Source organism: Dipodomys merriami, unplaced genomic scaffold (genome assembly GCF_024711535.1).
Source record: "Dipodomys merriami isolate MVZ:Mamm:240054 unplaced genomic scaffold, mDipMer1.0.p SCAF_69, whole genome shotgun sequence".
NCBI lineage: Eukaryota > Metazoa > Chordata > Mammalia > Rodentia > Heteromyidae > Dipodomys > Dipodomys merriami.
The window spans coordinates 2,946,490-2,961,623 of NW_027206279.1; the positions used below are offsets into that span (position 1 = coordinate 2,946,490).

Genomic DNA, 15,134 nt, shown 5'->3' on the forward strand with positions numbered 1-15,134 from the left:
AATCGGAGCACAGTGACCAACCTCATGACACCAACCTGTTGCCCTCAATTTCAAGACACTCAGTGTCATCAGTGTCTTTCAGAATTATACATTACTGACCTACACAAGATCCATACAAGACCTGGGCCAGTGAAACCCTTTTCCTTAAGAAATCAGAAACCCCGTTTCCTTAGAAATACAGCCTCTCCCTGTATGTTCGCTTTATTCTTCCTGTTCAATCTTTGTTTTTCTTTGGGCAACTCTGTTTGCTCTAAATAGCTGAAAAACGCCCTAGGCTTTATTATGAAGTGGGATTCTAACTCAGCCTAAATGAAAAGTAAACCTGCCCTGGGTGCATTCATGACTTTAGGTATCTTAAAGCTAAAGTGAAGTTGATCACCAGCCTGGAGGTGAACCCTCTAAATCCCTTTATTACCCAAACCCCTATAATCTCTTGTTTTAGCCAAGTATACACAAGAATGGTAGCAGAATTGCCCAGTTAATGTGACAGAAAAATCTCTTCCCCAGATAAGGATGGAGCTTCTTGGGTTTACTCTCAGTGCAAAAATACTTAGAACCTAGAGAGACCATTTAGATGTTTGTTTTGATGACCAGAGAGATGTCTCTGTTTTGTAAAACCACATGCCCATTCTTGGGGAATTCTCACTCTAGCATCCTATCATTATTTGCTACCAAACTTCATATCTTTTGTTTGAGCATCTAAAAATAAAAATAGCTGTTTAACTAATTTTCTTTTGTGCTTAATTTGGCAATTATCAAATCACATTTGTCAATACAATGACTGAATCAAATGTGACCCAGACGTCAACATTTTCAAAAGCCTTTGTGGCCTTCCCTATTATTTCCCATTATAGTAGCTGCAAGCAAAGTCTTGATGGGATCAAAATCAAGAGTACAAAAATGCACTTGCCTCTGTTATTTCAAAGTCATCTATTAAAACAACTCAAATATAAAATTCAACTGTCTTAGAATGCAAATAGAACAGCATAATGAGGCTTATGTTTAGAAATGCAAAGAACACTTTTGAAAGTATTTTAGGGAGAATTAATCTAATTCTAACCACTAATATTTTTGATCTCCTGATTTTCATTCTGGAACATGTAGATGGCATTAAAATGTTAATGCCTTTTGCCTCCCTTCATTCCTTTCTCCCTTCATCCCTCCCCCTCCATTCCTCCTTCCCTTCTTTCCTTCTTCCTTCCTTCCCTTTCCTTCTCTTCCTCCCTCCCTCCTTCTCTCCATTTCTCATTCTGGTGCTGATGTCCTTAGTTGTATAATGAAATACTTCAGATAACCAGATTTTCCCCCCCTCATCATTCATATGAAACTGATGTGACTATTGAAATGATGTTGAAAACCCAGAAAAAAATAATCCCTAAAGTTAGAATTGGTGATTATAAGTCATATTTAATTAAGTCCTTGGTAATGGGAACATGGAGTGCATTTTTAATAACTGCTTCTGTACTAGAGAATCACATTTGGTTTTGGCAAATTAATTTATGCTATGATTTGGAATAATTGTTGGAAATGCAGTGGGGGTGGTGTGCACCTTGTGATGCCCGATAGCCATCACTAAAGCCACACAGACATATGTAAAATGGCTGGTATTTATTTTGCCTTCACTACTCTTGAGCGTTCCAAATGCAGAAAACACCACTGAAAGCCTTTTAAAAGTGATCACCTATGACTAGAACACACAGTTTCATTTTGCCATCTTTGTAAGGTAGACACTGCATCCTTACACAGCTTGATATCCTATGTACAGAAAGTGACATCTACTGGAGAAAGCAGAAGTGAATATTTACTTTCCAAACTATGTTTTTCCTACTAAACTTCCTGATGAGTGTTACTTACCGTAACTCAAGGTTATCCAAACCTTGTAAAATAAAGAAAAATTTTACTTAATTCAGTATGGTGTAAAGGCTGGTTTGTTTTGATTATCGTTTTCTCTAAGATGTCCACTGGAAAGAGCTGCTAGGGGGCCCGCACAGATTATCTCATAAGCAATGCTGCTGAAAATGTCTGGAAAACAAAACTGTCACACATTGCAAAATTGAGGTTTTAAGTGATCCCAAGCATGGGGTGGTGGGTTTGAACAGGGCTTCTTTGTCACCATCTGAAAGCGTGTTTGGAGAATGGATTACTTCCTTAAGTGGCCTGTACATTGGAGCTACAAAACAAAGTATGGTATTAGAATTTGCAGTTTCCCTGTGATGAAGACACCTTTGTGCTGTGTTGTAGTTTGATCGTTCATGTGTGGCAAGCAGATGCTGAGCTAACCCTTAGTCACCCACTGCTGTCCTGTAGGCACTGGGAGACAGCTGGGATCCAGTCTAAGAAGCTGACCTTGACAGCTGAAGGACAGACTTGACACCCATTTCACTCTTGCGAAGGTAATTCCCACTGCTCAAACACGCATCTTTTTTGCTAGAGGACAAAGCTTTTCTCAAGGGATCTTCACTGGGAGAAGCTTTCATGTTCAAAACCTGAAAAGGCAGGCACAATTATGTTCTACCCATCAGTGAACGTGGTAGATACAGGCAGGAACCTGAAGCGCTGGGGTGACTTGTGGGCTGCTCTCCAAGTGATGTCTCTGAAGCCGCTTCACAGTTAGACGATTCTGTAGAAGCCTCTGTGATTAAATGTCAGAACTTCTACTGCTAATTGTTATAGTTTAACATTTCTTTCTTTCTTTCTTTTTTTTGGTAACAATGCTCTCGCACTCCCTCTGCTGGCCTTGCTAATTCGCAAATCCCCTGCCCAAGACCTGCTGAGTCAGTGAAAGGCCGATCTTGGGTTGGAACCACACAAAAAATCCCATTGACTCCATTCCATATGAAGTAAAGACGCCAACAAGAAAATTTGCTTGTCGGCCAAACCTCGTGATTATTTTTATATCGTGAAGAATGATTTAATGATAAGGACAATTCACACATCTTAAACATGACCATCTATAGACGTGGTAATCCATATTCCTTTCAAATGTATGCGTGTGATATGCATACAAATAAGGCATGTCAACTCCGGAGCTCACTATCTGCATTGTGGAGGAGTCTGCGGAAGGTTGTCGGGCTTCATTGGTACCATTCTGAACGTGGTCAGAGATAAGCTGTCCACTGGCGCAGCTCCCCACATCCTAGAGTTCCATTATGGAGTTGCAGAGAGTGACAGCACTTGGCAAGTCTCAAGCCTAATCACAGCACAGAAAAATGACTTTGGGAGGGTACATTACCAAGCAATTAGGACCCATTTAATAAATTACCCCTTATGGAACACTTTGAACCCTAGTGGTCTGAAGAGGTTAATGCAGCTCTCACAACTGAGTGTTACTCATTTTCCAGGGGGACTTCGAGGCCATAGTTAATCCAACCTTCTTCTGATCCATGGCCCCTTACTCTTGAGCCACTTCTCTAGCGTGGCACCCATGAGCCACATTCATCCTCCCTGCCAGACAGCCTTCACTCTCCTACAGCTGCACCCATTGGGCCAGGGCTCCACAGGCCAAGGGGCTTCATGCTGCACATTAACTTGCTCCCGGCTGTGTTGCTTATTTAGGAGTCCTTCTGCTTCTTGTATTTATAGAGTTTTGACTTCTAGGTTTAATTTAAATGTTACCTCTGATGTCATATACTTTCCACTGAAATTGTTGAGTAGCAACCAATTTAAATAAATCCAATACACAAAGGTTTTAGTGTATTCTGAAGCTTGGAAAAAACCCACAGTAGATATATATTTATAAGCTGGGATCTTTACTATGGTTAGAAACTAAAACACATTTAAAATATAGCTATAAGAAAGAAAAAGCTTTGTTTTATTTTAATTTAAATTCAAGTTGAGTTTCTGGAACAGAAACGCTACTGAAATACAAAGTACTTTTATTTTAAAAGACAATGAAAGAATGGAGTTGGAAAAGATAGAAATATCTAAGTATTCCTTGACCTTTGAAAGGCCATCGGTGCTGTAACATGTCGTTGGTCTACACCTTTACTGGACAGTCACTCTACCCAAGGCTCTGCTGAGAGCCTTCCAACAGGACTATGACATGGCCTGTGCCTCCCACAAGCTTGTCAATGTACCATAGAGGTAGGATTTAGCTCAGTAGGAAAATCACTGCAACGAATGGGAGATCACAATGAACACCGGGTGTGTGTCCACACAGAAATTTCTGAAAAAATTCAGAAAAGGAAGAGGAGTCTCCCACTCAAGGAGGTTTGATGGAGATAGAGAATTCTTTCATGCTCTTTGTTAGGATTTTGGTAGGGAAGCTGAAAGAATAGAAAAGTAGAACATTCTAACCTTAAGAAGCACTCATTATCTTGAGTTGCATCCATGACTATATTTTCTGAGATCGGAGATCTGTGATCTGTTTGGGATGCAGGTTTTGTTCTTTTTAATAATGTTGTACTCTGCTTTACTATTAATACATACAGGAAAATAATACATAATAAAAATACATACAGAAAAAAATTCTCAGTCAAGTGATATAATACAAATGAGAAGGACTGCTTGTCTTCAACCTGATAATCAGGATGATCTTAAAGTTATTAAAATGTGAATATAACTATAAAATGTCAAGATACCTTTCCCAGAATATTTAGTGATTCACTGGATGAGTCACACCTTTTAAAAATTTCTACTCTTTTCATAGCACCTGCAGATTTTCCATATTATAAATTGCAGCTTTTAACATGTCAGAAGAAATAAAGACTGTATTTAGAAAGTCTAGAATATTATTGCAGTGTGGGTTTATAATGTCTGAAATCTTCTGTGTACATGTTGTGTGCTGATACTTTAAAAGTTCCGGACAGAGGCCTCACAAATTCCTCACCAGGTAATAATCAGGAAAGTCTATGTAAAGACCACTGGGATGGGAACATGGTGGTAATACCACTGTGCTGTGCTATGGGGTAAGGCTGCTCTGTTTATGACCTGAAAGTTAACTTCTATTCTTTTGTGAATGAAGCATCACGTTATTTATTGACAACTGGTAAGTAAACACACCCACCCACCCACACACACACACACACACACACACACACACACACACAAAACAGAGCCCACTTTTAGGTGTAGTGTTGAGATTCTCTTGCTCTCTATTGATACCTACAAGCACCTTCATTTGTCTGTTTCCTCCATCAGCAAGGCTTTATTGTGTACAATTCCTTTCTCTACTCTCTCTCATTATTTTGTCACTTGCATTATTTACGCTTAATGCCAGAGCAGATTTACTAATATAATAGTCTGCAACTGGCATTATTCCACATACTCTGAGAATTTACATTCTGGAATAAGTGACACTCACAGAGTTATAAAAATAGAACAGGAGAGAGGAAATCACATTTCAGTTGTATTTTTCTTTCTAGGACCACGAAATGCATCAAGATTATCAGTGAACCTTAACAGTGCTCCCTGAATTTGGGCACCGCATCCCAGAGATACAGAACTTAAGAGGAGTTTCCTTCTTCAAAGAACCTAGAGACTAGGTGGAAAGGACTGACATACAGGGAAACCAGCAAGCAAAACTGCACTCTTTAATTACATACTAAACAGCTATCTTGCTCTTGGATATATATCCAAAGGAATGTAAATGATTAGGTGACCTTGAGCTAGCACACTCAGCAAAAGTACAGAGCTAGTCTAGTGCCCAATAACCAATCAATAAGGAAAGTGTGGTATATATATGAAATACAGTGTGGTAGTATGACTCTGCCATAAAGATGAATGAAATTATGTCCTTTTCAGGAAAGTAGAACCAGATATCATTGTGTTATGTGAGATAAGCCAAGCCCAGAAAGGCAACCATCACATGTTCCCTCTCCTGTGCAGAATCTAGGTTAAAAACAAAAGATATGAAAGTAGAAGAGAAAGGAAAGCCATGGGGAAGGGGGCAGCAGTACGTGGCGATGGGTGAAGTACATGCATGGAAATCCCACAATGAGACCAATTATATCAACAAACATATACAACAATAAAGATGTTTATTAACCATGCAATATGCCACAACGGATTATGTTACTCTTCTATGATAGGATTGTTTTCATATGACAGAGTATGCTATCAGAATGTACTTTAGAGGAGGTAGCAAAGGGTTAATGAATAGAGATATTTTTCTGGTTATTGTGATCTTGTGCTTGTCAACTTCTAAATGTTGAATTTGTCATAAATTCTCTTCTTTCTTTTTTCTCTTTTTAGTATTTGAGTTTGAACTCAGGTCCTGAACTTGCTAGATGAGCACTCTATCATTTAAACCATGCCCTCAGACATGGCTTTTGATGGTTATTTTGGAAATGTTCTAGTGAGATTTTTAGCCCAGGCTGGTTTTGAACAACGGTGCTCCAGATTTACAGCCTCCTGTGTAACTAAGATTATAGGCCTGAGCCACCAGCATTCAGCTTGTTGTAAATTCTTCTTGTCTTGAAATATTTTGGACCTAAGTGGGCATGCTAAATTTTTACAGACCAGCCCCTCAAATCATGTGATTCAGGCATCACAAAGCTTGGACTGTACTATGTGTCTTCACAGGGCCTATGGTGAGTGCTCAGGAGTCAAATGAAATGTTTCAAGGTCACCTAACCCTAACCAAAGTGTGGGGGAAGTCTTCCTGCTACAATATTGATTCTTCCAACTGCTTTTGCAAACAGTAGATTAGACAATGAGTTCTCTCTTTCTCAGCTTTCACAGCCCACAGCACTGACATTGGTGACTAGCTTCACTGGCATCACCTAGACTGTTCTGTTTCCTACACTATAACTATGCAGCAACAAGCTCTTAGAAGCGGGAGAGGAGGAGCATGAGAAGAGGTGAAAAGAAAGAATTAATATTTATTGAGGGCCTCGCCCTTCATCAGGTCCCATGCTAGTCATGCTCATAGATTTTTCTTAGTTGATGAATCTTCAAGTCTCTGTATGAGATGAAGAAGTATGAATGTGCATTCTATTCTCACTGCCTGACTTTATGTCTCTGTCAGACCTGTCTGGGCGGCTCATAATCCGACAGGGAATGAGGGCTCTAGACTCACACTCAGAAAGCGCAGATAGATGGATCATGGGAAAAATTCACCCATCATATTGAATGACACCGAAGAGATATTTTCCTTGTGAGTACAACTACTTTCTACTTTGGGGAAACATCGCCTACCAAGGTGAAGACCTGTAGTCATCACTACAGTGTCTGATACATGTTCCAGGATTGCAAAAAGCAATTCTTTTTTTTGCCTTATCAGAAAAAAAAGCAACTTAACAGGTTTACAAATAGGCATCTTGTTAATCATATGGTGTGAAGCAACATTCCTGCTTCATGTTTCTTCCATTTTTTCCCCTATGTGTTTCTGAATATACCATCAAACAGGAGCTGAAAATGATTGCTGTAAGCCGTCACCCTACCTGACGGGGTGCAGGCATGCCCACAGTCCGGGGAGCTGCGCAGTAGAACATCGACGATGCTGCTGTACTTCTGGGCTGTATCAGCACTGTCTGATGACCTCCACACTCAGGAAGCAATTGCAGTTGACAGTTCTACCTGTCTGCTTGGTTTCATCTTGAATGAGAAGCAGCTTGTAACCAACTCTGAAGACAGAGACCTGTTCCTGGAGGCATGTCTTGTGTGCAGTCTTATGGTACATCTAGATACTGGTAGATTTGAGCCAAAACAGCCCCTGTCCACATTGTAACCACTACTTCCTAATGTGAATCTCTTTGGAACAAATCTGAAAACTGCAATTTTCATATAATGGGCAAGTTACTTTTTAACATCATTTGATGACCTCATTACAACATTCGCCTATATTTGGGAAATTAGTTGCAACTATCACTGAAGTTGAATGTCATGCATTTCTTTGACAAAAAGTAAAGGCATGTCATAAGTGAATAAGATGTAGAGTCATAGTGAGCACTGTTGTGCAAATTTTTGTGGCTGACTGAACTTAGAAATAGCTGACAAGAGATGAAATATGAGGAGTGTGCAGCCCATGGTTCTTGTACCTGGTCATTTTTGTGATTTGGGACATAATTGCTCTTCTCAGGGAAATGGAGACATGGTACAAAAGCAGGACACTAATGAACCTGCTTCAACTTGAGATGCCAACCCCAAATCATCCTCTCAGCCAGGGCCTGCCACACACAACTGGTACCTGGTGGCCGCATTTAAGGGTGTTCAAAGTACCCTCAAAGATATGTTGGAAGTAACCAAGTTGAGCTGGTCGATTTATGTCCATAGCATATTTCTACATTGCAATGGAATTGAAAATAAAAGTCATTTTTATAAGTGTATTAGCACATTTTCTGTAAGACATGCTTTATACTGATTTAAGGCCTCCCATACAATATTGGAGTAGAGTCGATCAACTTGAAATTCCCTGGATGGTAAAGTTTAAGCCACAAGTTTGAATAGTTCTATATCCAACAGTTTCATCCAGGAATAATTATCAATGAAACTTAAGGTTCCACAGCGTGAGAACTTGATCAGTTAAAACCATGCAAAAGATGCTACACACAGTGTAGATGTCACTTAAAACAATGCCACTAGTGCAGTATATGCAGTCTCCTAAAATTAAAGTTATTTATGAAATAAATAACTCAGGCATGAGAGCATATGCATGTAATCCAAGCAGTTGGGAGTCTGAGACAGAAGAATCATGAATTCAAGGCCAGTCTAGACTTATCTTTTCTTTTTTTCTTTAAAGACATCTGTTGCCAAGTTCAAAAAATGAAATGACATCTATTTTTTTTTCATTAAAATTAGAAGGGAGCTGGGCACCAGTGGCTCACTCCTGTAATCCTAGCTACTCAGGAGGCTGAGCTCTGAGGATCTCGGTTCAAAGCCAGCCCAGGCAGGAAAGCCCATGAAACTCTTATCTCCAATAAACCACTGAAGTGGCACTCTAGCTCAAGTGGTAGAGTGCTAGCCTTGAGCTGAAGAGCTGAGGGACAGCGCTCAGGCTCAGAGTTCAAGGCCCACGGCCGACCAAAAAATATAAATAAATAAAATAAAATAAAATAAAATTAGAAGGGAAACTGACTTTGGAAAGTACTATGGACATTTACTAAATTAAATATCACCATACAGTTACTCACAACTTTTGTGTGTGCCCAGTTCTGTGTGTGTGATACTGAGGAAATGAATCCAGGGCTTCATGCATGCTAGGCAATCACACTACCACTAAGCCGCATTCCCAGCCTACTTCACAAAATTTCTTTCTTTCTTTTTTTTTTTGGGGGGGGGTCCAGTAGTGGGGCCTGAACTCTGATCCTAGGAGCTGTCCCTCAGCTCTTCAGCTCAAGGCTAGCACTCTACCACTTGAGCCATGGCGTCACATCTGGCTTTTTTTTTCTGCTTACGTGGTGCTTAGGAACTGAGCCCAGGGCCTCATGCATGCAAGGCAAGCACTCTACCACTGAGCCACCTTCCCAGCCCCTACTCACAAATTTTCAAATGATGTTGGGCACTGGTGGCTCACGCCTGTAATCCTAGCTACTCAAGAGGCTGAGATCTGAGGATCACAGTTTAAAGACAACCTTATAGGAAAAGTCCATGAGACTCTTACCACCAATTAGATACCAAAAACAGAGGTGGAGCTGTGACTTATGGGGTGGAATGTTAGTTTTGCACAAAAGAGGTCAGGGACAGTGCCACAGTTCAAGCCCCAGGATTGGCGCATGTGTGCACACGCGCATGCGCATGCACACGCGTGCGCGCGCGCACACACACACACACACACACACACACACACAAAATTTCAAATGGTATTTTCAAATCCAATCCTATCTTAAGCTTAAATATTGGAGAAAAATAATTACATCATTAATTTAGATAGAGGTAAACAACATAGGAATGTAAATATTCTGAATTCTTCATCGTCTCAACTTTGTACCAATGTAAAGAGTGAAGAGAAGTAGAGCTACAAACAGGCACACCTTTTTCATGGCATCCCAGTGTCTGGATCATTTGCTGCACTTAAACATCCCACCTGGTTCCACCTGAGCCCTTCTGTAGACCTCAGAATTGCCCACCAGAGCCCTGGCTCAGTGGCATGGCTTTCTCCCATCCTCAGGAGTTTTACATCTAGTTGTTCAGTTATAATTTTTATTCAGTTCATCTCAAAAGCAAAAGAAACACACACACACACCACATGCACACATGCACACATACACACACACAGGCCACATACACACACGCACGCAGTGCACACACCCACATGCAGCACACACACACACCCACACACACACACACATACACACACACACGCACACACACACACCCTGGTGGTATACATGCTTCCAGACCAGTTTCAAGATGTAATAATACCTGGAATTGGGAAAGGAGCCTATTCTTAAAAAAATACCAGTTTAATTTACAGGTTCACTGCTTGATTTAACTCCTGCTCAGTTTCAATTGGGTCTCCACTCTGGACAAAAACTAAGCCATGTTGGCACAGCAACTAATAAATGGCTCATAGGTACAAGAAAGCAAGAAATGAATTTGTTGTCAGTGTCTTTCTGACTTTGTTAGTAAACTCTCATTTTCATTTTCTATCATAATTGCCAAAAAATCCCCAGGTCCATTTGTTAACTCTGACTCGACTATCTAATTTATTGAATATATTTTTGTGAACTGTGTATATTATTTCAAAAGCAAAAGCACAGTAATACCAAGTGCTTCCAAGTTTACAGCCTTGCACCTGCCCTTTATTTAGGGATTGTCACTACTAGAGTACAGACCAGACTCTAGTCCCTGGGCACCAGTTTACTACTCTTTGCTTTCTTTTTTCAAGAAGAGGGAATTAAGTGCAATGGGTTTGTTTGGACTTCTGAAAGATCTGATGTTATCAATCATAGGGACCTCTTTCTTTCTGAACCTATTGGCTACTTAGCCAATAAAGGCAGACCTGCTGATCAGGTGATATAAAGTCAAAGGAGGCAGCACCAATGCAAGCAATTTGCTTGATCAAACTGGTGAACATAAAACAGCAATAGTTTAGGATTTAACTTTACAGCTAATTTTAGAGATGGAAGACTGGATTTAACTTAAAAATATTCCCCAATGATTTGTACATCATCAACGCTCAGAAAATAGTATCCATTACACTCAATCCTTTTCCACTTTATTATTCTTTCAGAAGAATTTTGCTTGTTATTACTCAATAGGAATTACTTTCCCATGAGCAAGTTATTATAGATTTATCTAAATTAAATCTCATTCCATTTAAAATTTCCACCCAAGATCTTCCATTGTGCTTGCAGCCCCTCTATTTTGGAATGCTCACAGCTATTTACTTTCTCCGTCAGGGCATTAATTTGGACATTTCATTTAGCACAAGCCCCAACTGCATCTCTGCACAACCTTACTGTCCTCAATTTAATGAAGCATTACTAATAATTCTTATTATTTATAGTCTATCAGTCAATTTGAGAATAATCCTAATGTGACAAGAATCTTACCCATGTCTCTATTTATTTTTATTTGTTTCCAATAGCAGTCCTAAGGATTCAAGGAAGCTGCTGATAGCAGCTTTATGGCTTGTTTTGGGGAAAGATGGCATATTTGTGCCATTGCGTTTGCTGGCAAAGTCCTCAATATATAACATAAGCTAGTAGGAAAAAGAGGGGGTGCATTTGACAACATTTTTAGAGGAACATTCTCAGATCTTTATTTCTTTGTGCATCATTCACACCACTCCCGGTCCACCCTCCCTCCAGACCACCCCACCTTTCACACAGCTTTATAACTCAACGCTAAGGTGCAGTAAAAACTACATCAAAGAACAGCTGAAAGTGTGTTCAGAAACTAAAAGCAGATCTCTGAAACCTTCTTCATAGGCAGATGGCTTTTCTTATGGTTCATTGTAGGGACTCTGATAATCCTATGCTTATTTGCCATGCATATGTGCCCACTAAATATGTGGCAGGTGCTTATTTGATTTGCAAAATAAGGACTCTTAGAAGGGAGATTTTGGAGGGAAGGCAGACTCTTCCAAGAATGAAGTCACCAATGTCACCAATGTCCCTGTCACCGCTGTGCTCCGATCCTCTAGTGACTCTTTCTTCCATCCCGGTTCCCGCCATATTCCAATAAACAAAAGCTGCTTCTTTTTTCCTCAGGAAGTGTTAGCTTGACTACCTTGCTCTCAATATTTAACGGTCTGAGTGTCTGGTCTGGAACCATCATCGTGCCAGATTGTCCTACAATCTTTCATCTTATTTCTAGCTTTTGCCACTTCAATGCCATGGCTCTCATACATTTTATAGTTTTCATGGATAGAATACCAAAAGCTAAGTACCACAGAATCAAGTTTTTGAAAAGCCACCTTGGAATGGCGTGCTCTTTCTTTAGGACTGGGCTGACAGTACTGAGTGGCACTAGCTCTCTCCTTCTGGATGGAGCAGAGGTAGGACAGATGGGAGCAAGCCCTTAGGAGCCAGATTACCACAAAACCTCCTCCAGTTCATAGATTCATGCACTCATATAAAAAAGATCAAGTTAAGGCCCCAATTGAGTTCAGGTACACCTTTCCTTGTCTGATAACCCCACATTCTGCCAGTTTCTAGGATCTATCAGAACAGCAACAATTGAACTGTTTTTCATCTGAATTGTAAGATTTTAGGCCAAGATTGGGAGGTTCCTGGCTCAAAGAGAAATGTGGAGGAAATTACAATGACCCTAGACTATGAGAGGTTATACTGCCACTGTCTTAGTATAGCAGAGGTCATTCCCTACCTCGTACTTTGTGAATGAGAAGAATACCAAGAAAGAGCTTTCCATTACTCAACAATATGTAAATGATTTGTGATACAACTCTGCAACAAATAAGCAGTTTCTCTTGTAATCTGTCACAATGAGAAAGGGGGATGAGGCATGCAAACTTATAATTTAATAGAAAATATAAATAATATAGACCACATATAGATTATATAGACTGAGATAAGTTTCTAAGTATTACAAATATGTATGTAATATGAATAAGAAAAGAGTTAACAGGGATGCTCAAAGACACCAGAAAGTTTTACAAGTTACTGAAGATGGCCAGAAAGACAAGAGAAATAGAATGTAACTTGATGGGAATCTTTAACTTTTTGAAGGCCATAACGAAATCAGCCAACTAATGAGAATATGAGGTCACATTGTGAAATTAATAGCCAGTAAATTTATAACAAAAAACCAGAAAAGCTTTCACACAGCATTTAAATAGCCTGTGGCACTGGTAACGGCAGGAGGTCTGGGAGTTAAAAGCTGCCAAGCTAGAATGAAAGAAAAGGGGAACACTGACATTATTCCCTTCACCATTTGCAGTTAGTTGTATGACGATGCTTTAGCATTCAATTATGATTGTACTTTGTGGAACACTAATAAGGGCGGAAAATAAACAGCAAAGGAGATAAGCCCCTCCTCAGTTGCCCCCCTCCACCCCCAAGCCCACACTTCATCTTGAACACAGAAATGGATTCCATGATGTTGGCACCTGTAGAATTTCAGAATCTCTCCAAATGTGTGGGTAAACCGAACCTACAAAACAAGTCTGTCACCCAAACAGCTCATGTTCAGGAAAGGCAACAAATAGCATTCTTGTTGCTTTAGTCATTCTCTTAGTAACACAACTTGAGCTCATCAGCTCATGAAAAGGAGAAGTTTATTTCTGACTCACAGTTTTGGAGGTTTCCTTCCATGATTTGGCCTGCTGCTTTTGGTCCCGTGGGGAGGCAGCACATCATGGCAAAACACAACACGTCATGGCTGGAAGTGAAAGGGAGAAAAAGGAGTAGAGGCTGGGTTTCACTCTCCCTTCCGGGCATGTGTGGCCATCATGACTGGAACGCTCCCGCTAACCTCGCCCCTCACAGTCCCCCCATCTCCCCTCAGTGCTACTAGATCCAAACTATACAAGTTGGTAAGTTAGAACTATCCAACGTACAAGACCTACTTGTAGAAAAAGGTTATTATTATTCCCCTAGCTGTAATCTGGTATTTCTTAAGTCACTGTTGTCTTGTGTTATAGGACTACACACACAGTGTGTTAGGCACTGACTATCTTGTTGATTTTCATAGCACAGCGGCAGTAGCCTGCTGGGTGGCCAGAAGGTATTCCCCAAGAGATCATTATTCATATAATGGCAGCCCAAACCTGGTCCAAGTTCAGAACACAAGTGTTACCACAAGACAAGTCTTCAGCGTGACTTGCCATCCCTTTACCTGATGTGGGTGAAGAATGAAGGGTTTAGGGGTCACCCCTCTGACTTTCCCACCCACAGTATAATACTGTCAGGCTGAGTTAGTGTTCTACTAGAAATTATTTAGTGTGATGGGAAGGTAAAAAGATAGGGGAAATTTAATTAGTGCCACAACTAGCAAAGGAGCAAATGCCGGCCCCTCTGCTTTTAAACACCAGTTGAAACTGTCCTCTTTACACTCACAGCACAGAGGTCACATTCTTGAAAAACAGTGACACCTGGCCATTTCATCCAGAATCTTGATTTGTTCAGATTTTTGGCTGCTAAGTATTCTGCTTTCTTGCTGCTATAATATAACAATTGAGCCCTGTGAGTTTTCATTAAAACTGTTAAATTCAAAGAGCACAGAATGTTGGTGGTTATTCTTTCTCTTCGTTTTAATTTTAAATGCAGTTGTCCTCCCTCAGTATATAGTTTTTTATTTCCATATTTTCATTGTAATCATAGTTATAACTGACAGGTTTATAATACCAGGGGGCACAATTGCGGTCTCTTTTCTCTTTTCAAGCACTCTTCCCAATGCACAGCAATGGGTGTTATTCTTTGTTTCTTTGCTGTCTGAGAAGAGGTGGGAGATAAGAGGAGCTCCTGGCTGAGGGAGAATATTACATGCCATTGTAACTACTAGTTTATATAGCCCGTGCAACTAAGGGTTCTGCGGAAACAATTGAAAATGACTTTTCCTTCTCCTGAAAGCCCCAACGTTTCCACCTATCTGGGAGAGCCCTCTGGCCTTGAAAACCTGAAGTCTTGGTGTCCACTTTTTAATTGTTGATGTGCTGATGTCTAACCAGTGTGCTGGGTATTTTTAGTACTGAGCCCATGACTGATGGCGTGTGTAGAAATCAGAAGTAAGGTGCTCACTCCTGGCAGGACCGCAGTGAGTTAGAAATCCTGTTTTCCAGACATTTTAAA

The 15,134-nt window shown here is 40.3% G+C and overlaps 1 protein-coding gene across 1 annotated transcript in view; it reads right to left on the minus strand.

The window, feature by feature from the left end:
• The window catches only part of Meis2 (Meis homeobox 2), a 411,350-nt gene that overhangs the window by 212,829 nt on the left and 183,387 nt on the right, over window positions 1-15,134 (minus strand). The window contains exon 4 of the mRNA XM_070005731.1: window positions 13,637-13,725. The gene's annotated coding sequence lies outside the window, so the exon portion shown is untranslated. The remainder of the gene's footprint in view (window positions 1-13,636; window positions 13,726-15,134) is intronic.